Genomic DNA, 25,288 nt, shown 5'->3' with positions numbered 1-25,288 from the left:
GTTTGGTGACTTGGCATATTGGGCGAACTCGGATGGTTCAGCCCTCAACAGATATATTGATATATGTAACCTGTTCTTCAACAGTAATTCTTTAACTTGATGCATATTCATGATCATTCCACCCAGATGAGTTACACTATAGATGCATGATATTGTTATCCTCCACTTTCGTTGTTCATGTCATGGGCTGTTTGCGAGTACATTCAAAGTACTCATTGGCTTGCCACTGGTTATTTCATTGACTAGGTGTGAAAGACAGGATATGGTGAAGATTAACTCGATTACGTTCATGCGAGTTAGGATGTTTCCCAGTCAGAATGCCTGTAGGTTAAGGCTGATGGCACGGGTTCACGCTTTCAACCAATAACTCCGCTATTGGTTCAGTTTCAAGCATAGGCCTTTAAGGCCCTATATATGTAAGACTCGACCGAAGTGGTCATTTATTGTATCAAACGGTATGTATGGATATAAGACTCTTTTATTCGGCATCGGTGTTCAGTGAGCATTGATCTCTGGGATCACTGAGCACGGCGATGTCGACTCGTAAGTCGGGGTCCCCACACAGTTTGAATTTTGCAAGAACAAGAGAAAAAACGCATGAAAACCCAACCAAGGGAAGAAAAGTGAAAGAAACAAGAAAAACGAACACGGAACCGAATCTTCTGACGAAGAGAGGGCGGTGGCCGAAGCCACCAATGTTTGAGACAAATGGTATGACACCGCGAAGAATTATCCTTGGGTTCATGACCAAAGCTCGTCTTTGAATCACAAGTGCCATCAACAATGGCTAATGTAAAAGATGCGATCAATTTATGCATAATGGGGGGAGGGAGAGTTCATTGAGAGAACAAAACTCCCACTATGTCCATGCCTACACCTAGAGTAAAATATAATGATGAGTGTGGTGTGGTGTGCCTAGTTTCAATCTCCATTGCTTGAATCAATGATATTTAGCGCATGCCTTAACTCGCGAAATCTTGCTTCATCTAAAGGCTTGGTGAAAATATCCGCAAGTTGCTCTTGAGAGATATCTTAATGGCACTTCAATTGTCACATAGAAGAGGCACTTTGTCACAAATGACACCGTAATCCTTTAAAGTTTGCCTCATCCATAATAATTCAGCACAACAACTTGCTGCAGCTACATACTCGACCTCGGTGGAAGAAAGTGACACACAGTTTTGCTACTTCGAAGACCAACTTACCAAAGAGCGACCAAGGAATTGGCATCCTCCAGAAGTTGACTTCCTTCCGACACAGTCTTCAGCCCAATTAGAATCAAAATAACCTACTAGATTAAAGCTTTATCCTATGGGGTACCATAAGCCAAAGTTTGGGGTATGAGCCAAATATCGAAAGATTCATTTGACTGCCGCATAGTGGCTTTCCTTTGGTGCGGATTGAAACCATGCACAAATTCCCACACTCAACATGATATCAGTTCTAGATGCACAGAGGTAAAGCAAAGATCCAATCATGGAGTGATATACCTTTTGATCCACTGCTTTACCATTGGGATCATTGTCAAGCTTGCATTTGGTTAGCATGGGAAAATTGACCGGCTTGACTTCCTCTAGCTCGAACCTCTTGAGCATGTCCTGAGTGTACTTGGCTTGTTTGATGAACGTTCCTTCTCTTCCTTGTTTGATTTCGAACCCAAGAAATAACTTCAACTCTCCCATCATAGACATCTCAAACTTCTCGGTCATTAGTGCGGTGAACTCTTCATTGAAAGATTTGTTAGGAGAACCAAATATAATATCATCAACATATAGTTGGCATATGAACAAATCCCCTTTGACTTTTTTGGTAAAAAGGGTGGGATCAATTTTCCCAATTTCAAACCCACGATCTTGCAACAACTTAGTAAGGTACTCATACCACGCACGTGGGGCTTGTTTAAGGCCGTAGAGTGCCTTCTTGAGTTTGTATACATGAGTGCGGAACTTGGGGTCCTTGAATCACGGGGGTTGTTTGACATATACCAACTCATTTAAGGGACCATTAATAAATGCACTCTTCACATCTTGAGCAAGTAGCATGTGAATACACTCAAGACGAGCAACGGGGGCAAATGTTTAACCGTTGTCGATACCCTCGACTTGGGAGTAGCCTTGAGCCACCAATCTTGCCTTGTTTCGAACAACAACACCATTTGCATCTTGCTTTTTCTTGAAGATCCATTTGGTTCCAATGACATTATGTTCCCTCGTTGGCCTTGGCACTAATTCCCAAACTTGATTGCGCTCGAAGTTGTTAAGTTCATCATGCATGGCTTCAAGACAATCCTAATCATCGAGCGCTTCACGTACCTTTTGGGGTTCAACACATGAAACAAATGCGTGATGCAAACAAAAGTTTGATATTTTTTTACGAGTAGTTACCCCCTTATTGAAGCTTCCAAGCACATTCTTCAAGATATGTTGTCGAACCCGGATCTTGGAAGCCACTTTGGCAGCGCAGCGCTCTAGGAGTTCCTTACTGGGTAATTGAGGAACATCATTTTGATCATCTTGAGCACTATCTTGAGCTTGCTCACTATTTTGCCCTTGATCTTGTGGTTGCACTTGATCTTGAGCAAATTCAGAGTCTTGAGCATGATCTTGGACATCATTTGGTGCAACACCATCCTCAGGAGGTTGATCTTGTTCTTGATCTTGTTCAATGGGTTGAGGGCCTTCACTTTGTTCTTCGAAAGCATGTGGCACTAGCGAAGGTGATGGCTCCACTTGAATAGAGCATTGTCCTTCTCCTTCAGCCACAAGTGGTTACTCAATGGGAAGTATTTGACTAATCCCCATTCCTATTATGGCTTGAGGAGGAATTTCATGACCTACATCACAAATACCAATTTGCTCCATTTGGGAGCCATTATTTTCATCAAAGTCTATGTTACACGTCTCCTCAATGAGTCTGGTGGACTTGGTGCAAACACGGTAAGCATGAAAGTTTGTAGCATAACCAACAAATATGCCCTCATGAGCTCTAGCATCGAATTTAAACAAACGAACACCTTTCTAGAGTATGAAACACTTCAAACCGAACACCCACAGGTACTTGAGGTTGGGCTTGTTCCCGGTAACATTCTCATATGGAGTCTTGTTCAAGCCTTTGCGGAGGTAGAGCCGATTGGATGCATGACATGTAGTGTTAATGGCTTCGACCCAAAAGTTGTACGGAGATTTGAACTCCGCCATCATGGTTCCTGTTGTGTCTATCAACGTCTAGTTCTTCCTCTCCACCACACTGTTCTGCTGAGGGGTATAGGGTGTTGAGTATTGGTGCTTGATCCCTCATCACTAAGAAACTCATCCAAGGTGTAGTTCTTGAACTCGGTGCCGTTTTCACTTCTAATCATCAATATCTTTGCTTCATGTTGACGTTGAGCTTCATTAGCAGAGTCGACGATGGTTTGTTGAGTCTCACTCTTCCTCTTGAATATGTATACCTAACTATATCTTGAGTAGTCATCCACAACAACCAAGCAATACTTTCTTCCCCCAAGACTATCAAAAGATGGAGGACCAAAGAGATCCATGTGAAGGAGCTCCAAGGGCCTTTTAGAGTAGATGATAGGCGTGGGACGGTGAGTCGTTTCATGAAGCTTTCCTTCAATACAAGCACTACAAGCACGGTCTCTGGCAAAACTCACATTTGTAAGTCCATGGACATTGACCCTTTGAGGAGACTTTGCAAAGATCTCATATTGGCATGAGCTAGCCAGCGATGCGAAAGCCAACCCACATCAACTTTAGCCATTAGACAAGTCGTGATCTTAGTAGGTCGCTCTAAAAAGTACACCACATAGAGACCGTTCTCGACATGTCCAACAAAGGCTACTTTAAGAGTCTTACTCCACAAAAGGGCTACAGTATCATGATTAAAGAATGTGGAAAACCCATAATTGCATGCTAACGAACGGAAAGCAAATTGTATGAAGGGGACTCAACAAGCATGACCTTCTCTATAGATAAATCTTGAGAGATGACCACCTTTCCAAATCCCATTACCTTAGATGTTGAGGCATTAGCAAATTGGACATGGAAGGGCATAGATGGAATTGGATGCACATCCACCACCAAGTCCTCGCTCCCAGTCAAATGATTTTTGGCTCCACTGTCGAGATAGCAGGACACTCCACCGGAAGCAAACTCCTACAAGAGATCAATGCTTGGATTTAGGTGCCCATTCTTGAATGGGTCCTTTGATGTTAGAAACAAGGGTCTTAGAAACCCAAATACCCCATTCAACGTACTCCTAGTTAGAACCAACAAATTTAGCATAAACATGCCCATCACTAGCACGACATAAAACACAGGAGGGGTTAAAGTCGTCGGCTTTGTTGGTAGAGGTGGTTTTGCCCTTCTTGCCATTATCACCCCCTTCCTTGTTCTTCATCTTCTTATGAGTACTCTCACCCTCTTTGACAAAAATGTCCTTGAGAGGGGGAGAAAGCTTGGTCTTGTTCTTCCTTTTCTTCTTAGACTTGGGTGCAAACCCAAGTCCCTCCTTTCGTACAACTTCCTTTTGATTACTCAAAAGGTCATTTAGATTCTTCTCGCCTTGGATACATGACACAAGGCCCTTTTAAATTTGATCTTTTAACTTGGCATTCTCCTCCACAAGATGCACATGCTCACAACAAGGGTTAGTAGCACAAGCATTATCAATTAGAACAAAAGGAGGAAAAGTAGAAGTCTCCTTGGTTAGTTTTACTTGGAGTTGATCATGAGACTCCTTAAGAGAGGAATGAACACCTTTCAATACCTTGTGGGCCCTCTCAAGTGTGTCAAATCCTTCCTTGAGTCTATCATGGCCAACCCCAAGTGCAACTTTCTCGGATTTAAGCACACAGGTAAGAACAATAGCATGATCAAGACTTTTTTGCAATTTAGCATGATCAACATTGTGTGACTCCTCAAGAGCCAAACAAAGACCACGCTCTTCCTCTAGAGAATGGATAGTTTCTCTATCTCATCAGCGTAATCACGACTATGTCCCTCCAGCTTGGAGATAGTATCCTCATGAGTCTCAATGAGATCATTGGCCTCACCAAGTTGTACCAAAAGAGCAACAAAGTGCTTCTTGGTTCACCTTTGATCTTACACAGGAATTTGTCAAACTCATTCTCATCAAGCTCCACTACTTTACTATCATCAACAGAATCTAACAATGAAGGAGAAGTAGTGATAGTGGTCTAGATGTTGGGGGTTACTGTCGACTTTCGGGCTCCACAAAACCCTAAAGATTCGAACTCAGGGGCCTGTACGAAGATCTCTCCCGGGCTCACCTCACCTAGCTCACTACTCACTGGGGATGACAAAGAACTCACTCGATGGTGAGGAAGACAAAGAACACGGCGGTTTACCCACGTTCGGGCCGCTGAGAAGGGTAATACCCTACTCCTTCTTTGGTGGATTGCCTCTCGAGGAGGTTGGTGGATGAACTAGTACAGTGTTCGAGGGCCTCCGGAGGCTGGGTGGCCTTGGTGTAGTGTGCATGAATGAATGGACCGGGCCCCCTATGAAGTAACCTACCCTCTATATATAGCGGCGACCCGGGTCCTCTTCCCTTATTGCAAGGGCGGGAAGGGATCCCACAATGGCCAATTTCAAAGGGGGACAGGGGAACATGATTCCCCTCTCAAAAGGTGGTCTTCACCTGCAAAAGTGGCTGCCAGCGCTGCAGGAATGGGTCCAGGGGTGACGTTTGTTCTGTTGGCGGGCGGCGATGACCTTGTTGCACAAGAAAGGAAACCTTTGGAAGATGCCTTGGGAACCCGCGTACGTGCTTCCCTCCTTTGCACGAAAGGGGAAACTGCACCAACCTGCAATCTGCTGCTCGCATGTCCTTCCCCCACATCATCCTTGACTTCCTGAGGCCGGGCCTTGCCTCAGAATCTCCGCCGCTCCGGAGGGGTCCTAAAGAGGCCCCCTGCGGGTCTTGATGCTGCTCCTCCTTGCGAGGCTCGGGCCCTCGTGAGGGTCTTGCCCTGAGTGGTGTCGTGCCTGGTTGCGTTTGCTTGATGAAGTGGGCCAGCCCAAGGCCGCGGGCAGGCAGGTCTAGGTACCCCCGTTCCCAGAACGCCGACAGTAGCCCCCGGGCCCAAGGCGTGCTCCAGATGGCTTCTGGGCGAAGCCTTGGGGGCGGCCCGAGGCGTTGCGGGCCCTAATTGCTAGCGGACCAGGCCCTATAAACGGCGAACTAAAAGCGTGTCTCCTCGTCTTCTCCATGTCAGACTGGACCCAGCAAAGCTCGTTGAACCATTTAACCCGCATCTGCGAGCCGCCTTTGTCTCTCGTCGACTTCACTGTCGGTTCTTCCTCTTGAGCGATCCCGGCTCCTCCGAGCCCCCGCGCGCGTGAGCCTCCCGGGGTCTCCCTCGCGCGCGGCCTCCGGCTCCCCAGAACAGTGCCATTCCCCTCTCTTGTGGCCCCTCCTAGGGTCGTGTTGCGCCTCCCCTCTGGACCCCTTCTGCTTGGTGACGTGGGGCTTCGGGGGCGCGTCCTTTCGACGAAGCGCCTGCGCGTGAGCATCCAGCCCCCGAGCATGGATTCAGGCTGAGAGGCTCCTTGCACGCCTCTCTCGTTCACCAAGTAGAAAGTGAGGGCTCTTGTTGGCCACTGGAGCCTGTTGAAGGTTCGCGCGCCACGATGTGGGGCTTGCTCCGCACTACAGCGGACATGCTTCAGCGTCTAGGAGCGGGGCTTGCCAGCAATGAAGTCCGCCTAGAGGATGAGTGATGACCCACAAGTATAGGGGATCTATCATAGTCCTTTCGATAAGTAAGAGTGTCGAACCCAACGAGGAGCAGAAGGATCTGACAAGTGGTTTTCAGCAAGGTAATATTTGCAAGCACTGAAATTATCGGTAACAAGTAGTTGTGTGGTGAGATGATTCATAGCAAGTAGCAAGTAACAAAAGTAACAACGGCGCAGCAAAGTGGCCCAATCCCTTTTGTCGCAAGGGACAAGCCTGGACAAAGTCTTATAGGAGGTAAAACGCTCCCGAGGACACATGGGAATTTCTGTCAAGCTAGTTTTCATCATGTTCATATGATTCGCGTTCATTACTTTGATAGTTAGATATGTGGGTGGACCGGCGCTTGGGTACTGCCATTACTTGGACAAGCATCCCACTTATGATTAACACCTCTCGCAAGCATCCAAAACTACGAAATAAGAATTAAGACAAAGTCTAACCATAGCATTAAACTAGTGGATCCAAATCAGCCCCTTATGAAGCAACGCATAAACTAGGGTTTAAGCATCTGTCACTCTAGCAACCCATCATCTACTTACTACTTCCCAATGCCTTCCTCTAGGCCCAAATAATGGTAAAGTGTTATGTAGTTGACGTTCGCATAACACCACTAGAGGAAAAACAACATACAACACATCAAAGTATTGAACAAATACCAAATTCACATGACTACTTATAGCATGACTTATCCCATGTCCTCGGGAACAAAAGAAACTACTCACAAAGCATAATCATATTCATGACCAGAGAGATAATGAGTAGCATCAAAGATCTGAATATAAACTCTTCCACCAAGTAATCCAACTAGCATCAACTACAAAGAGTAATCAACACTACTAGCAACCTTACAAGTACCAATCGGAGTCGCGAGACAGAGATTGGTTACAAGAGATGAACTAGGGTTTGGAGATGAGATGGTGCTGATGAAGATGTTCATGGTGAAGAGTCCCCTCCAATGAGAGCAGTGTTGGTGATGACGATGGCGACGATTTCCCCCTACGGGAGGGAAGTTTCCCCGGCAGGATCGTCCTGTCGGAGCTCTAGATTGGTTCTGCTCAAGTTCCACCTCGTGGCAGCGGCGAATCCTCTGAAAAGCCTCCTCTCGATTTTTTCCAGATCGAAACCCTTCTTGTAGGAAAAGGGGGGAACCAGTGGGCCAGCAGGGAGCTCACAAGCCCCCTAGGCGCGGCCAGGGGGCCCGCGCCTAGCAGGCTTGTGGCCTCCTGCTGGCGCCCCTCCGGCACTTCTTTGGCCCAGTATTTTTTATAAATCCCCAAAAAAGCATCGTTGATTTTCACGGCTCTTGGAGTTGCACAGAATAGGTATCTCAAACTTGCTCCCTTTTCAGGCCAGAATTCCAGCTGCCGGCATTCTCCCTCGTCATGTAAACCTTGCAAAATAAGAGAGAAAAGGCATAAGTATTGTACCGTGAAGTGTAATAACAGCCCAAAAAGCGGTAAATATCAACATGAAAGCATGATGCAAAATGGACGTATCAACTCCCCCAAGCTTAGACCTCGCTTGTCCTCAAGCGAAAGCCTAGATCAATAAACATGCTCACATGTTTAGGGAGAGAGGTGTCGACAAATCAAGATACGAACATGCAGGCATCATTATCATGATTAGAACAGCAATACCATCATATAATCTCTTATGCTAAAGAGACAATTCCTTCACAAAGTAAAGTATGGATCAAGAACCTTACCGAGAATTAAAAATCGATAGACTTTAGTCAATGAAGCAATTGCAATTTATCATAACATCGGAAAGAGTCAAATAAGAGCTTGTAAAGCAAATCCACATACTTGATCATCTTTTTGTCTTCTACAATTGCTACAACTTACGTGGTACTCATGAGATCAAAGTTTCAGTCGGACACAGAGAAAGATATGGGCTTATACTTTTGCCTCCCAACTATTTACCTCAAGGGTAATGTCAACAATAATAATTCATGAATACTTACCTCCAAGCTGAGATATGAATAAAGATCTTTCCCTAGCATATGACGTTAACCAAGATGAAGGCGAAATAAGGAATTGGTGGAGATCACCATGACTCTTTCAAGGGCAAAAAGTAAAGGTACAAGATAGGCCCTTCGCAGAGGGAAGCAGAGGTTGTCATGCGCTTTTGAGGTTTGGATGTGTGTCCTCTTAGTGCAGAGGAACGTCACTTTATATTGCCTCCTGTGATAAAGAACTTTATTATGCAGTCTGTCTCTTTTATGTATTCCTCATCAAAGGTTTGTACAAAGCTTATTTTCCACACACTAATAGATCATACATATTTAGGGAGCAATTTTTATTGCTTGCACCGATGACAACTTACTTCAGGGATCTTATTCAATCCATAGGTAGGTATGGTGGACTCTCATGGAAAAAGTGGGTTGAAGGTTCGTGGATGCACAAGTAGTATCTCTACTTGGTGCAGGAGTTTTGGCTAATATGAGGTGGAAGCAATCGTCACATGCTAAGGGATCTCTAATCATATAACATTGTTCAGAACCAAGCAAACACAATTCATTATATTGTCTTCCTTGTCCAACATCTACTTCTAAGCATGCAATAGTGTAGTGAGTGTTCACAATCACAGAAGGTGTCAAATATGATATATTTATATGTGAACCTCCCCTTCTTTATCACTTCCTATTAATTGCAACAATGTCCAAGGTCTACGTTTGTCTACCCTCAACAAGTTTCAATCAACATTCTTTTTATATGTGAAGCCATCACTTCTCATAAGATCATTGCATGATCTTTCATGCTTTTGTTCCTTTATCATTCTTTTGATCATGGCATGAGGCAAGGCCCTTAACTAAGACACTCTTTATTATATGGCTCACGAGCTCGAATACATCGGGGGTGACACAAAGCAAAACTCAAGCCTGAAACACTAAGACCTTTATTCTACTAGAGAAAGAGAAAACTGAAAAGGAACAAACTAAAACAAAGGTAAAGGCAAAAGATTTGATGGTGATACGATACCGGGGCAACTCCCCCAAGCTTGGCACAAGCCAAGGGGATTGCCCATACCCATGCTTAGTTGTCTTCCTTTGGAGGTGATGGTGGTGGAGTTGTTGCAACCTTTGATTCCAAGAGGGTCATCAATCTTCGATTTATACCTTGGAGATCTGTGATATGTTTCTCCAGCAAAACAACTTCACGAGTGAGATAAGTATTGCGAGCACGAGTTGTTTCAAAAAACCTCAAGAGTTCAATCAAGGATGGAGACAGTAGGTGGAGGTAGGGTTGGAGGAAATCCACTTCTTCAACTTCTTCCATGTTGAACACCGATTGCCCGTCATCCCACGCCTGATTATCCTCCTTAGTTTTGCCCTTGGTTTCTTTAGGTAGCCTTTCCTTGGCCTCCATGACCTCCATTCTTTTCAGATCAGCATCTACTTCTCCATAGACTTGAGGGAGATTGTTCTCCCCCACAGATTCCTCAGAAGACATCTTGCCCTAAATCTGCGACAGAAAATAGGCTCGAAAAGAAAACAGAGGAAATCTGCATGATACGAGGGTCGGAACTTTCGGGAGAATATATAATGATTTTTTCCAGACCAGAAGGAGTACTCCGCAAGAAAATGGAGTCCGGGGGGCACACGAGGTGGCCACAAGCCCCCAAAGCACGGCCAGGGTGTGCCCCGCGCCTGGCAGGCTTGTCGCCTCCTCGTGCGCTTTCTGGACTACTTCAAATTTTTCAATTTTTCTAAATATTCCAAAACAGAGAAAAATTCCTAATGGAAAAATTTTGGAGGCTGTTTACTTATCGAAACACATACCTCTTCGTTTTCGGAGTCTGAAACAGGCTGATAAATATCTCTTAGGTATTCCTCCGGAGTTATGGTATTGATAATATTGCTTTCAACATTTATGGGAGTACGTGAGATATAATGCTTGATTCTCTGCCCATTTACCACTCTCGGACAATTACCTTCCGTGTTGTTGATCTTGATAGCACCAGAACGATATACTTCATCAACAATGTAAGGACCTTCCCATTTAGAGAGAAGCTTGCCTGCAAAAAATCTTAAACGAGAATTATATAGGAAGACATAATCACCTACATTGAACTCACGCTTTTGTATCCTTTTATCATACCACCTCTTAACCTTTTCTTTGAACAACTTGGCATTCTCATATGCCTGAGTTCTCCATTCATCAAGCGAGCTAATATCAAATAACCTCTTCTCACCAACAAGTTTGAAATCAAAGTTGAGCTCTTTGATTGCCCAATAAGCTTTATGCTCTAGCTCAAGAGGTAAATGACATGCTTTACCGTACACCATTTTGTACGGAGACATGCCCATGGGATTCTTATAGGCAGTTCTATAAGCCCACAGTGCATCATCAAGATTCTTAGACCAATTCTTTCTAGACATGTTGACAATCTTTTGCAGAATCAGTTTAATCTCTCTATTGCTTAGCTCTACTTGACCACTTGACTAAGGGTGATAGGGAGACGCAATTCTATGGTTGACATCGTACTTAGCAAGCATTTTACGAAAAGCACCATGAATGAAGTGTGAACCACCGTCGGTCATTAGATATCTAGGGACTCCAAATCTAGGGAAAATAACTTCTTTAAGCATCCTGATAGAGGTGTTGTGATCAGCACTACTAGTGGGGATAGCTTCTACCCACTTAGTGACGTAATCAACAACAACTAGGATGTGAGTATACCCGTTGGATTTTGGAAAAGGTCCCATATAATCAAAGCCCCAAACATCAAATGGTTCAATAACAAGTGAATAGTTCATAGGCATTTCCTGACGTTTACCGATATTACCTATTCTTTGACATTCGTCACAAGACAAGACAAACTTACGGGCATCCTTGAAGAGAGTGGGCCAATAAAAACCTGATTGCAATACCTTGTGTGCAGTTCTATCTCCTGCATGGTGTCCTCCGTAGGCCTCGGAGTGACACTTCTGTAGGATCTGTCCCTGTTCATGTTCAGGTACACAACGTCTAATAACACCATCTACTCCTTCCTTATAAAGGTGAGAATCATCCCAAAAGTAATGTCTCAAGTCAACGAAGAATTTCTTCTTTTGCTGGTATGTGAAACTAGGTGGTATATATTTGGCAACGATATAGTTTGCATAATCAGCATACCGCGGTGCACTACGTGAAGCATTGATTACATTCAATTGCTCATCAGGAAAGCTATCATCAATAGGTTGTGGGTCATCAAGAACGTTCTCCAACCTAGACAAGTTATCTGCTACGGGGTTATCAGCACCCTTCCTGTCAACAACGTGCAAATCAAATTCTTGTAGCAAGAGAAACCATCTGATAAGTCTAGGTTTAGCGTCTTTCTTCTCCATGAGGTACTTAATAGCAGCGTGATCAGTGTGAATAGTGACTTTGGAATCAACTATGTAAGACCTGAACTTTTCACATGCAAACACGACTGCTAAAAATTCATTTTCCGTAGTAGCATAGTTTCTTTGGGCACTGTCTAGAGTTTTACTAGCATAGTGAATAACATTCAACTTCTTATCAACTCTTTGCCCTAGGACAGCACTAACAGCATAATCACTAGCATCACACATGATTTCAAAAGGTAAGTTCCAATCAGGTGGTTGAACAATAGGTGCAGTTATCAAAGCCTTCTTAAGTATTTCGAAGGCTTCCTCACAATCATCGTCAAAAACAAAAGGAATATCCTTTTGCAAGAGATTGGTAAGAGGCCTAGAAATCTTAGAGAAGTCCTTAATGAACCTTCTATAGAAACCAACATGACCAAGGAAACTTCTTATACCTTTTATATCTGTGGGGTATGGCATTTTCTCGATTGCATCAACCTTAGCCTTATCGACTTCAATACCTCTTTCAGAAATTTAATGTCCTAAGACGATGCCTTCATTAACCATAAAGTGGCACTTCTCCCAATTCAAGACAAGGTTGGTGTCTTTACATCTCTGCAAGACCCGGTCATGGTTGCTGAGGCAATCATCAAAAGAAGACCCGTAAACGGAGAAGTCATCCATGAAAACCTCAACAATCTTTTCAAGAAAATCAGAGAATATAGCCATCATACATCTTTGAAAGGTAGAAGGTGCATTACATAAGCCAAAAGGCATACGTCTATAAGCAAAGGTACGGAAAGGGCAGGTGAAAGTGGTTTTCTCCTAATCAGCTTGTGCAACTGGTATTTGGGAGAAACCAGAATAACCATCTAGAAATCAGAAGTGTGTGTGTTTAGACAGTCTTTCTAGCATTTGGTCGATAAAAGGCAAAGGGTAATGATCTTTCCTAGTGGCTTTATTCAATTTCCTAATGTCGATCACCATCCTATAGCCAGTAATAATCCTCTGTAGGATCAATTCATCCTTATCATTAGGGACAACGGTAATGCCTCCTTTCTTGGGGACGCAATGCACCGGACTTACCCAATCACTATGAGCAACAGGATAGATAATACCTGCTTCCAGGAGCTTTAGTATTTCTTTTCTTACTACCTCTTTCATCTTAGGGTTTAATCTCCGTTGATGATCAGCAACTGGTTTGGAATCAGGATAAGTTTTTATCTTGTGCTGGCATAGAGTGGGACTAATGCCCTTAAGATCATGAAGAGTATATCCAATAGCAGCACGGTGCTTCCTCAGAGTTTTTAGTAACTTCTTTTCTTCATGCTCTGAGAGGCTAGCACTAATAATAACAGGATATATCTCTTTTTCATCAAGATAAGCATACTTAAGAGTATCAAGCAACTGTTTAAGCTCGAACACAGGATCACCTTTTGTTGGGGGTGGATCCCCAAGCAGTTCAACACGCAAGTTATTCTTAAGGATAGGATATTGTTCTAAGACAACTCTATCTATCTCATCCCTTTCATCTATATGCATATCATTTTCATGATCAAGCAAGTATTGCTCAAAAGGATCAATATGAGGCACGGTAATAGAATCTAAGGCAATAGTTTCATCCCTACTAGGCAACTCTTTTTCATGAGGTTGTCTGCCAAACTTGGAGAAATTGAGCTCATGTGACACGCCTTCAAAGTCAATAGTGACAGTTTGCTTCTCACGGTCAATATGAGCATTGACGGTATTGAGAAAAGGTCTGCCAAATATGATGGGGGAAAAGCTATCTTGGGTGGTAGCAAGAACGAGGAAATCAGCAGGATACTTCGTTTTACCACACAAGACTTCAACATTCCTAACAAATTTCCATAGGGCAGATAGTATCTCTATTGGCAAGCTGAATAGTGACATCAATAGGCTCTATCTCAATAGGTGCAATCTCGTCTTTGATTTCATCATATAAGGATTGAGGTATTGCACTAACACTAGAACCCACGTCACATAAACCATGATAACAATGATCTCCTATCTTAACAGAAACAACAGGCGTGCCAACATTAGGCCTATGTTTGTCTCTAGCATGTGGTTTAGCAATTCTTGCAGCATCTTCACAGAAGTGAATATCATGGCCATCAACATTGTCGGACAGGAGATCTTTGATAATAGCAATGCTAGGTTCAACTCTAATATTCTCAGGGGGTGTAGGTGTTCTAATGTACCCCCTACGTATCACAATTGAAGCTTTAGAATGATCCTTTATCCTAACAGGGAAAGGTGGTTTCTCAATTTAAGCACTGGAACAATAGGATCATTATAGGCAATGACTTTCTCTTCAACTGGATTGGGTTTAACTACATTGACTTCTAAGGGAGGATGATATTTAAACCACTTCTCTTTGGGGAGATCAATATGAGAAGCAAATGACTAACACAATGAAGCTAATATCTCAGAGTCAAGTCCATACTTAGCGCTAAAGTCACGAAAAGTATTTGCTTCAACAAAGGATTTAACGCAATCAAACTTGAAATTCATACCTGACTCCTTACCTTCATCAAGCTCCCAATCTTCAGAGTTGCGTTTAATTCTCTCCAATAAATTCCATTTGAAGTCAATATCTCTCTTCATAAAAGAACCGGTACAAGAAGTGTCAAGCATGGTGCGATCATCATGAGAAAGCCGAGCATAGAAGTTCTGAATGATAATTTCTCTCGAGAGCTCATGGTTGGGGCATGAATATAACATTGATTTAAGCCTCCCCCAAGCTTGAGCGATGCTTTCTCTGTCACGAGGCCAAAAATTATAAATATAATTCCGATCACGAGGTACTAGATGCATAGGATAAAACTTTTGATGAAATTCCAATTTCAACCGATTGTAGTTCCATGATCCAGTATCATCACATAGCCTATACCATGTCAACGCCTTATCCCTCGAAGATAAGGGAAAGACCTTATTCTTGACCTCATCCTCGGGCAGACCTGCAAGCTTAAATAAACCACAAACTTCATCTACATAGATTAGATGCAAGTCTGGATGTGATGTTCCATCTCCTGTAAAAGGATTAGCGAGCAGTTTCTCAAGCATACCCGAAGGAAATTCAAAGGAAATATTTTCAGTAGGTGCAGCAGGTTGAGGAGCAACTCTTTGTGCTTCCGTTCGAGATGAAGATACCCCAAACAAGCCCCTCAAAGGATTAGTTTCCATAGTGACAAGTGACAATAAATTTCAGCACACTATATAAATGTTTCCTTACCAAAGGCGCCTCACTCCCCAGCAACGGCGCCAGAAAAGAGTCTTGATGACCCACAAGTATAGGGGATCTATCATAGTCCTTTTGATAAGTAAGAGTGTCGAACCCAACGAGGAGCAGAAGGATCTGACAAGTGGTTTTCAGCAAGCTAATATCTGCAAGCACTGAAATTATCGGTAAAGAGTAGTTGTGTGGTGAGATGATTCGTAGCAAGTAGCAAGTAACAAAAGTAACAACGGTGCAGAAAAGTGGCCCAATCCCTTTTGTAGCAAGGGACAAGCCTGGACAAAGTCTTATAGGAGGTAAAACGCTCCCGAGGACACATGGGGATTTCTGTCAAGCTAGTGTTCATCATGTTCATATGATTCGCGTTCGTTACTTTGATAGTTTGATATGTCGGTGGACCAGCGCTTGGGTACTGCCCTTACTTCGACAAGCATCCCACTTATGCTTAACCCCTCTCGCAAGCATCCGCAACTAGGAAAGAATAATTAAGACAAAGTCTAACCATAGCATTAAACTAGTGGATCCAAATCAGCCCCTTACGAAGCAACGCATAAACTAGAGTTTAAGCTTCTGTCACTCTAGCAACCCATCATCTACTTACTACTTCCCAATGCCTTCCTCTAGGACCAAATAATGGTGAAGTGTTATGTAGTCAACGTTCACATAACACCACTAGAGGAAAAACAACATACAACACATCAAAATATCGAATGAAGACCAAATTCACATGACTACTTATAGCATGACTTATCCCATGTCCTCAGGAACAAAAGTAACTACTCACAAAGCATAATCATATTCATGACCAGAGAGGTAATGAGTAGCATCAAAAATCTGAACATAAATTCTTCCACCAAGTAATCCAACTAGCATCAACTATAAAGAGTAATCAACACTACTAGCAACCTTACAAGTACCAATCGGAGTCGCGAGACGGAGATTGGTTACAAGAGATGAACTAGGGTTTGGAGATGCGATGGTGCTGATGAAGATGTTGATGGTGACGAGTCCCCTCCGATGAGAGGAGTGTTGCTGATGACGATGGAGATGATTTCCCCCTCCGGGAGGGAAGTTCCCCGGCAGGATCGTCCTGCCAGAGCTCTAGATTGGTTCTGCTCAAGTTCCGCCTCATGGTGGCGGCGAATCCTCCGAAAAGCCTCCTCTCGATTTTTTCCAGACCGAAACCCTTCTTGTAGCAAAAGGGGGGAGCCAGTGGGCCAGCAGGGAGCTCACAAGCCGCCTAGGCGCGGCAAGGGGGCGCGCCTAGCAGGCTTGTGGCCTCCTGCTGGCGCCCCTCCGGCACTTTTTCGGCCCAGTATTTTTTATAAATCCGGAAAAAAATCATCGTTGATTTTCACGGCTTTTGGAGTTGCGCAGAATAGGTATCTCAACTTGCTCCCTTTTTAGGCCAGAATTCCAGCTGCCAGCATTCTCCCTCTTCATGTAAACCTTGCAAAATAAGAGAGAAAAGGCATAATTATTGTACCGTGAAGTGTAATAACAGCCCAAAACGCGGTAAATATCAACATGAAAGCATGATGCAAAATGGACGTATCAATGAGCGCTGGCACCATGCGTCGGGGTGGCCCTCAACGCCAATCTTGAAGAGGAGGCTCGGCTAAGGGCCACCCTAGGGGGTACGCCCGCTGAGTTCTTCCATGCCGGTGTGGGCTTTCGAGCGTCCGCCGACTCGTTGGCGCTTATAGAGGTGGAGCAGAGCCTCGAGCGGGAGCGTATGGAGGTGAGGGAGCGCCAGGTGTCGCTTGCCGAGGAATCCCTTGCCTGTCGTGAGGTGAAGCTTCAGGGGGAAATCGACAGGGGGGTGGCGGATGCTCAGCGTTCCCTTCTTCTTGACTATCGTGCGAAGCTGAGGCTACAGGATTCCCACTTTCGCGAGCGCCACGAACACGTGAAAAATGAGGTCAATGCCCTCCGGAAAAGGTTTGATCAGGAAGTGAAACGTCGACAGGTTGTGTTGGACGCCCAGGCTACTGCTGAAGGTAAGCTGCCTCTTCTTTACAAACATGTGAAAGGCGCGGCTTCCCTAGATGGAGACACCTCCGAAGAGGCGACCATGCTCGCGGCCTCCAACTTGAACGCTCCCGGATGTTCCAATCCCTCGAGAGAAGAGCCTCCCAGTTTTTGAGTGACATCTGCGGTGAGGGTGTCTCGAGCCCCTGGTCCCCGATGATGTTGGGTACTTGGGCTTCTTCCTCCGTGTCGTGGAATGTCTTGAGGCGGGTGCTGAAAAGGCCCACGTGCTTGCAGAAGAGAAGAGTCGTGACCTCTTGGGTCAAGCGGCCTTGGACGTATTCAGCCACCTCCTTCACCTTGACCCCGACTTTGCTTTGTCGCAGTGTTTGATCCGGTCCAAGAAACGATCCGCGCGGCCCTGGCCGAATGGGTCGAGGTCCATGTGGAAGATCTGGTGACAAGGCTTGCTCCCGAAGGCTGCGACGTGAGCTCTGGCGATGATGCGTCCTCCTGATCCGCCGCCTTGTCCTCCTGATAGGGTTATGTAGTAGGCTTAACAACAACTTTGATGTATCTGGAGGGTACCTTTCAACGCGTTATCTGAAGATGTGGTGTGTGCAATGCTTTCCTCCTGGCTGTGGCCGCTGCCAACCCTGTGTTGTCGCGACGCTGACGGTCTAGTCCGCGAGCATGGCTCCGTTCGTGGCGCTTCCTCCCCGCTTGGGGGCGGTTTGAGCACCCTTTCGGCACTCTGTGTCTGCAGGTCCCAGTCCCGCATATTTCCCTGCCGTCGCGAGGTGCAACCCGTTACCAAGGTTGTTCCTCACAGGGCAAAGCCCCGACTCCCTGAGTGCCGATATGGGCGGCACCTGGGTGGCCGAGTGGCCTTGCGACCGGTAAGGCTCCTGAGGCGTGTTTCTCAGGAGCCCCCCTTGACACTCAAGCTGCTCTATGTTGATAGGTCCCAGTCCTGCACATTTCCCCACCACCGCTAGGTACGGCCATGAAGGGCGCGTCTAAGGGGTGGGGCCCCGCCTCCCCTGATACCGACCGGAATTCCAGGACGGCATCAAAGAGGGCAAGTGGCGTTATGACCGGTACGGCTCCTAAGGCGCACCTCAGGAGTCCCCTTTGGCGCTCAAGCGATTCCCCATTCCGCTCCTCTTTTGGTTGCCTCGGGAGGCCCGGCGGTCTCCCGAGGTTCCCGCGAAACACGAGACAAAGCAAAGGGAGAAAGAGAACTGGAGTTTTGGTAAAACGAGAGAATATAGAGAAGAAATCCCTGTCCTTCTTTTCTTTTCAAAACATTTAGCAAAGAGATCTTCGAGCTTTTGACAGCCCAAAATACAAAAGGGGAGGCGCTTGAGGATCAGAACTCGGAACGCAAGAAAAGAACGAGAAAACGGCCGCGTTCGGTGCCTAATCTATTCAACGCCTTCATCTCCCCCAGCGCGGAGCGTAGGGCTTCCACTATGCGTGGGAGGGACCCCTCCGCGTCCTCAGGGGGGGGGGGACTGGGCATATACAGCCTCGGCTCGTTATAACGTGAGAGTGTCACGGTGGGGGTGTATCTCGGAGGTCGCGAGGACGCTTTGGCCTCGCGAGTGTCACTACCCCCGAGGCATAGGCGCCTGATTCCTTTTGGGTCATTGGTGGACCGTGTTGATTGCCTCCATCTTCACCCAGCGCGGAGCATAGGTCATCCACTCGGCGTCGGATGGACCCCTTCTGCATCCTCGGGGGGGCCAGGGCGTATACAGCCTCGGCTCGTTATTACGTGAGAGTGTCATGGGATGAAGTAGGTTCCGGAAGAATTGAAGAATGATGCACAGACGTCACGAGTCGATGCAGGTCCCAGGGACGCTTCGGAAGCCCCATGCCCCACAGGCACGTGCCCCGCTCGTGGTCCCTGGGCTCGTAGCGGCGTGGCGTGGCCCGCCTTGAGCGAGCCCTCGAGCGTGAGAGGAGCCCCCAACGCTCGCTGGCTGGAGAACTCGCCCAGAGGGTGGGTCCTGAGTCCCCGGGGCGCTACCCCAACGCGCCTCGCTGGCCCCCCCAATATCCCGCGTTGGTACCCTGGGCCATGCCCCCAGGCCGGGCTAGCCCAACCTGAGGGCAACGGCGGGTACGTGAACACCTGTTGGCGATCGAACGAAGGCCACACCGGCGACATGGGCACGTGTTCCACCCTCAGTCCCCAGGCGGGCGTCGCGTGCCCCGGAGGCAGGGGCGGATATACCACCCCCGGCCTCCAGGTTGGGATCGTCTAGCTCGGGAACATGGGCGTATGATCCACCCTCCGTTCCCAGGCTGGGGTCTCTCGGCCTGGATACAAGGGTGAGTCCACCCTCCCCCAGGTGAGAGGTCCCCGGTCCCCAGACCTAGACGTCTGCCCGGAACAGCCCCCGGCCAGCAGGTGTGCCCCGCGAGAAAACCCGCGCTAGGCGTCCCCGCGAAGCCACCCCCGTGAGCCACCCGCACGTTGCTGTTCATACCTATTTGCGTAGTGGCTGCCCGCGGGGTCGCGCGAGTGTCTCCTGCCGCAGTGATGGCCTGCGCTGCTTCCTCCGTAGCCCGGGTGCGTGCCGACGCGGTCGTCGTCGAACTGTGCGCGCCTCCAGAGGTTGATGTAGTCGGGTCTTCGGTACTCCCTCCTCGTTCCCTGAAGCACGTCGGGGAATGCCGAACGACACCTCCCCAGCGCGGCCAAATCACGTGCCTCCAGCAGGTCCCGCCGAATCCCAAGTGGGGGCAAGCCTGAGTGGATGTTTGGGGTGCGCCCGCGTGGTTCCTGATACGTCCCAAAAGTATCTATAATTTATGCTTGTTCCATGATCTTTTGGGTGACATTGTTATATGTTTTGCTACACTTTTATATAATTTTACACATATTTGGACTAACCTACTAACCCAGTGCACCCGGTGCCAGTTTCTGTCTGTTGATGTCTATTTTGCAGGGGCTTTTACCCAATTTTCCGAAGCCCAAAAAATTCCAGAAAAATTATATAAAAAATCACCGAAACAGAAGCTTCCGGATCACCAAAGATGGGCCAGAAGGGAGCCAGGGGCCTCTCAGGCGACCTGCTGGCGCGGCCAGGCCCTTGGCCGAGCCAGGAGGCCGCCTGGGTGGGTCTGATACATCTCCAACGTATCTATAATTTTTGATGGCTTCATGCTGTTATCTTGTCAAACTTTGGATGTTTTGTATGCCTTTTATATATTTTTTGGGACTAACTTATTAACTCAGTGCCAAGTGCCATTTCCTGTTTTTTCCATGTTTTTGACCCCTTTCAGAGGAGGATTTTGAATGGAGTCCAAACGGAATGAAACTGCCAAAAAGATTTTTCCGAAACAGAAAAAGATCGCGAAGCCGGAGAATCAGGGCAGGGGGCCTACAGGGACCCCACAAGCCCTCACGACGCGGACAGGGGGGGCGCGCCACCCTGGCTGGTGGGCTCCCTGGGCCACCTCTGCCCTAGGTTTTGCGCCTATATATTCCCTAAAATCCCAGAAAAAATCAGGAGATCATCGAAAGTACTTTTCCGCCGCCGCAAGCTTCTGTCTCCGGAATAACCCATCTGGGCACGTTCTGGTGCCCTGCCGGAGGGGGGATTCGGATACGGAGGGCTTCTTCATCAACACCATGACCTCTCTGATGATGCGTGGGTAGTTCACCATAGACCTACGGGTCCATAGCTAGTAGCTAGATGGCTTCTTCTCTCTCTTGGATCTTCATGGAGATCTATCCGATGTAATCTTCTTTTGCAGTGTGTCTGTCGAGATCCGATGAATTGTGGATTTATGATCAGATTATCTATGAATCTTATTTGAGTTTCTTCTGATCTCTCTTATGCATGATTTCATATCCTTGTAATTCTCTTCGAGTTGTGGGTTTTGTCTGGCCAACTAGATCTATGATTCTTGCAATGGGAGAAGTGCTTGGTTTTGGGTTCATCCCGTGCGGTGACCTCACCCAGTGACAGAAGGGGTAGCGAGGCACGCATCGTGTTGTTGCCATTAAGGGTAAAAAGATGGGGTTTTCATCATTGGTTTCAGATTATCCCTCTACATCATGTCATCTTGCTTAAGGCGTTACTATGTTCGTCATGAACTCAATACACTAGATGCATGCTGGATAGCGGTCGATGTGTGGAGTAATAGTAGTAGATGCAGAAAGTATCGGTCTACTTGTCTCGGACGTGATGCCTATATGTATGATCATTGCCTTAGATATCGTCATCACTTTGTGCGGTTCAATCAATTGCTCGACGGTAATTTGTTCACCCACCGTAATACTTGCTATTGTGAGAGAAGCCTCTAGTGAACACAATGGCCCATGGGTCTACTCCACACCATATTTTCAGCCTTACACTTTTTACTTCGTTGCACTTTCCGCCTTCAGATCTCACTTTGCAATCAATCTTGAACGGATTGACAACCCCTTTAAAGCGTTGGGTGCAAGCTCTTTTGTGTTTGCGCAGGTACTCTGGACTTGACAAGATTCTCCTACTGGATTGATACCTTGGTTTAACAAACTGAGGGAAATACTTACTGCTCCTGTGTTGCATCACCCTTTCCTCTTCAAGGGAAAAACCGATGCAAGCCCAGTCTCCGTCAACGTGTCAATTTCTGGCGTTGATGTCTGTTGCCATAGCAGAAGAATTTCTGGCGCCGTTGCTCGGGAGGATCAAGTCAAGAACTCATCCTAGTAAGTGTCGCAAACTCATCTCTTGCATTTACTTTGTTTGCCAGTTGCCTCTCGTTTTCCTCTCCCCCACTTCAACAATTTGCCTTTTTCGTTTGCCTTTTTTGTTTGCCTTTTTCGTTCGCCCTTTTCTCTCGCTTGCTTTCAGTTCGCTTTAGTGCCATGTGCCTTCAATATGCTTGCATCTTCGCTTGCTGAAAATCTAGTGATATGGATCCTCACCCACTTGCTAATCTCTTTAAGAGATCCAATTATGTTGATCCAATTGCTAGTGAGTTGAGTGCACTTGACTATCTTTATGGAGTTTTGCTTGAGATGCGTGAATCTGAAAATTGTGAGGAAGAAACTTATGAACTGATTCACGAGGTCTCCTTGGATGAAAAGCATGATCGCAATGGTTTCACTATAAATTCTATTAGTGACAATCATGCAAAAAATATGCAAAACCCTAAGCTTGGGGATGCTAGTTTTGCTACGTCCACTACTTGTTGCAATGATCATGAGTGGGGCGATGATTTTTCTTATGATCTTGAAAATTTGTTTAAGCCTCATGATGAATATGATATTTGCAATATTATTGAAAGTGGGTTTGGAGAAGTCATGACTTTATTTGTTGATAATCCCACTATTTTTGAAGAGCGACAACTTTGCATGCATGTGGATCATGAAAAGAATATCCTATGTGATAGTTACATTGTTGAATTCGAATATGATCCCACATGTAATTATTATGAGAGAGGAAAATATGGTGGTAGAAACTTTCATATCACTAAATCACCTCTCGTTATGTTGAGATTGCTATTGTCTCTTTCTTCTTCCTTGCATATGGTAACTATTGGTTGCCTTGACAATCTGTTTTCCTATAAAATTCCTATGCATAGGAAGTATGTTAGACTTAGATGTGATTTTCACATGCTTTATGATGCTCTCGTTGTGCTTCAATTCTTGTCTTTTGTGTGAGCATCATTGAATTATCAATGCCTAGCTAAGGGCGTTAAACAATAGCGCTTGTTGGGAGGCAACCAATGAATTTATCTTCTTTTTCTGTTTTTTGCGTCCACACCATCATAATTCTGTTGTGATTGTGTTTTTTGTGTTTCTTTTTGTGTTTGAGCCAAGCAAAACCTTTATGATTAGTCTTGGTGATGGTTGTTTGATCCTGCTGGAAAAAGACAGAAACTTTTCGCTCACGAGATGATTTTTCATTTTTATTCAGAAAGGGCTTTTGAGTTGATTCTTTTTGCTGCTGGTTGATATGCCTTTTTCACGGGCATTCGTAATTTTTCAGAATTTTTGAGGTACCAGAAGTATACAAAGTATACAGATTGCTACAGACTTGTCTGTTTTTGACAGATTCTGTTTTTTGTTGAGTTGGTTGCTTGTTTTGATGAAACTATGGTTAGTATCGGGGGGGTACTAGCCATGGAAAACTAAGAATGCGGTAGCCCAACACCAATATAGATAGAATTCAAGTTTGTTATAGTACCAAAAGAGGTGGTAGTTTGTTTTCTTGTGCTAATGTTATTGTAAGTGCATCTAGTGCCCCTTAGTGATTTTGGTGGTTTGAAGACTTATAGGTTAAGTATCGAATGTGTTTGTGAGTGTACACAGGATCTATAAGTCATTAAGGAGTTTGAGATATTTGAAGAATATCGACCCCTAAAAACATATGTCTTCAGTTGAAGAAATTGGTTTGAAGCTGAAGAAATGAATCGCGAGGAATCTGCGATGAAATTGATATTGCTCATGAAGATATTGATATTGAGAGTCCGGTGGTTCCTGAAGAAAAATCATTCTCAAGAATTTGAAGCATGAATATTTATACTTTCTGTTTTACTTTCTTCGCATTTGAGTAATAGGAACACCGTACTGTTAAAGGGGGTCGAAGTTACACTATGGAATGAATTTCCACATGATGCTCAACCCAAGCCTAATCCTATCAAAAGCCTCAAGTGAGGAATATGACTGACATGAGGACTCTCACAGTTGAGGGTTCCGACCGTTTCGATAACCACGCCAAGTCACTGGTCTTATCCACTCCAACGGTCATATTATTTAAGGGCATTAGTGTCGAATCATGCCGGGATGCTCCCAGGCTATAAATAGCCACCCTCCACAACCACTAGTTGGTTGGCTGCTCCGTTAGAAACTGACACTTGTCATAAGAGCAACCCAAATTCCTCAGAGCCTTCGAGAGTAAATCATCAGTGAGGAAATACACCACCCACCGAAACCACGAACCAAACCTAGTGATTGAGCATCACTGAGAAGTTGTTCCTGTGTGGGACTGAAGCCTTTTACCTTTGAGGACTGTGCATCCTCCAGACGGTTAGGCGTCATGGTCTAGAGCTTTCCAGCAGTCGATTGTGGATCGCCGGGTGACCAAGTTTGTGAGGGTTTGGAAGTCTGCCCTGAAGACTTACCACGAGTGTTGGGCGAGGACTGTGTGTCCTTAGCTCAAGGAGAATACGGTAGGGACTGTGTGTCCCGGGACTGGGTGTCCTTTGGTTTCAATACCAAGCCGCTCCAAACCAGATGTACGACTGTCACAGCAGTTGGAACTGGGTCATCAACGACTGTCTTCACTGAGAAACGGGTTCTAATTCCTCAACTCTTTACTTTCCCGTATTATGTGTTGATGACTTTCACTGTGACTGTTTGAAGAATTTGCTGAAGACTTTCTACGAATTTCCTCAACCCCAAATTCTTCACGTTAGCTATTTCTCATCAGTATTCTGCGTGCCTGCTTACTGTGCAATCTGTTTTCACATTCTTCACTCGGAAAAACTGCTGTTGTGAAACTTTGCACTTCTGATCCTTTACTATTTCCGCTGTAAGTTAGTCATCAGTGAGGAATTTCCTCAAAAGGAATTTCCTCAGTGATGAAATTCTAAAAATCTCCTATTCACCCCCCCCCCCCTCTAGTCGATATAACGCACTTTCAATTGGTATCAGAGCAAGGTACTCCCTTGTTCTGTGTGATTTTGGTTTAACCACCTGGAGTTTTAGTTATGTCGACTGCAGGCATGTTTAAGGTGACTGCAGCATGTCCTACCTACGAAGGAAAGAACTTTCCCTTCTGGAAGAACAAAATACAAATGCATTTACAAGCTATTGATAATGATCTCTGGTATATTGTGGAAAATGGTGTCCCCATTATCTCTGCGAGTGTCATTGCGGCTGATGTGAAGAAATTCAAGCAACTCGATTCTCAAGCGAAGAACATCATCTGTGGCCATCTGAGCCCAGGCCAGTTTGGAAGAGTAAGTGCTTTGGGCTC

This window comes from Hordeum vulgare, chromosome 1H, assembly GCF_904849725.1.
Source record: "Hordeum vulgare subsp. vulgare chromosome 1H, MorexV3_pseudomolecules_assembly, whole genome shotgun sequence".
Classification (NCBI taxonomy): Eukaryota; Viridiplantae; Streptophyta; class Magnoliopsida; order Poales; family Poaceae; genus Hordeum; species Hordeum vulgare.
The sequence above is the reverse complement of the archived record's forward strand: the minus strand, read 5'-3'. Positions refer to the sequence as shown.